The sequence below is a fragment of the Stegastes partitus genome, unplaced genomic scaffold (assembly GCF_000690725.1).
Source record: "Stegastes partitus isolate 25-593 unplaced genomic scaffold, Stegastes_partitus-1.0.2 Scaffold955, whole genome shotgun sequence".
Taxonomy (NCBI): Eukaryota; Metazoa; Chordata; class Actinopteri; family Pomacentridae; genus Stegastes; species Stegastes partitus.
Window position 1 is genome coordinate 288,340 of NW_007578686.1, and position 1,233 is coordinate 289,572.

At 44.0% G+C, this 1,233-nt stretch overlaps 1 long non-coding RNA gene and 3 other non-coding genes across 4 annotated transcripts in view; 3 read left to right on the forward strand and 1 right to left on the reverse strand.

Annotated features, from left to right (window-relative positions):
• LOC103366593 (uncharacterized) overlaps positions 1-1,233 on the forward strand; it is a 28,326-nt gene that overhangs the window by 10,933 nt on the left and 16,160 nt on the right. The window lies entirely within an intron of this gene.
• On the forward strand, positions 5-76 carry trnad-guc (transfer RNA aspartic acid (anticodon GUC)). The gene has a single exon. It is a non-coding gene; the product is annotated as a tRNA-Asp (tRNA).
• On the reverse strand, positions 456-528 carry trnav-cac (transfer RNA valine (anticodon CAC)). The gene has a single exon. It is a non-coding gene; the product is annotated as a tRNA-Val (tRNA).
• Positions 826-897, forward strand: trnad-guc (transfer RNA aspartic acid (anticodon GUC)). The gene has a single exon. It is a non-coding gene; the product is annotated as a tRNA-Asp (tRNA).

The following is a 1,233-nucleotide window of genomic DNA, read 5'->3' on the forward strand; positions in this document are numbered from 1 at the left end:
TCAGTCCTCGTTAGTATAGTGGACAGTATCTCCGCCTGTCACGCGGAAGACCGGGGTTCGATTCCCCGACGGGGAGTGTCATGTTTTCTACCAGCTGCTGTGTATAGACGGGAAAAATCAAACATCACCAACATTTGTTGATTGGAAAAAGAGACAAAACTGACAAAATGAGCAAAAAGACACAAAACACATCTACAAAGACACATAAAAATGCTGAAATGGACAAACATAACGGCCAAACAGACCCGCAAAGACATCCAAAAACGCAGAAAAGGAGACACAAATGAATTACAAAGACACGCAAAATGACAAATGCCACCAACTACCACATTGTGGTCGTTGTGGTCCTGCTGCTGCCTCCGTCCTCCTGTCATTCGTTCCTTATGCTCACTGAGTGGTTTGGTCAAAGGCGTCTGATGTTCCCATTCAACGTCATCTTTTTGGACAACTAAAGATGTTTCCGCCCGGTTTCGAACCGGGGACCTTTCGTGTGTGAGGCGAACGTGATAACCGCTACACTACAGAAACCACGTCAGATGGCTTTCCTGGCCATCGATTGCCTTGGGGGAACATCGTCCCACCGTTGTTGCTTCCAGGCATACATAAGGGAAGCAGGTGTCGTCATAATGACAATGAATGTGAATACTGACAAAACGAGCAAAAAGACATAAAACACATCTACAATGACACATAAAAATACTGAAAGAGACAAACGTAACGGCCAAATAGACCCACAAAAAAAACACAAAACAATCAAAAACAGACTAAAAATGTAGAAAATGGAGAAAGCACCAGCTGACACCAGAAAACCAGAGGTCCACTCAGTCCTCGTTAGTATAGTGGACAGTATCTCCGCCTGTCACGCGGAAGACCGGGGTTTGATTCCCCGACGGGGAGTGTCATGTTTTCTACCAGCTGCTGTGTATAGACGGGAAAAACCAAACATCACCAACATTTGTTGATCACAAGAAGAGACGCAAAAAGAGACAAAGTTGACAAAAAGACACAAAACACATCTACAATGACACAAAGACAGCTAAAAACGCAGAAAAGGAGACACAAATGAATTACAAAGACAAAACGATCAATGCCACCAACTACCACATTGTGGTCGTTGTGCCCCTGAAATGAGATTTCATTCCTTTCTTGGACAAACTGTGTCAACAGCAGGTCAGATGTAAAATCCTCCTCAAACATCATCACTGCTGCCCAGAACATTAATATCAGGTTGTG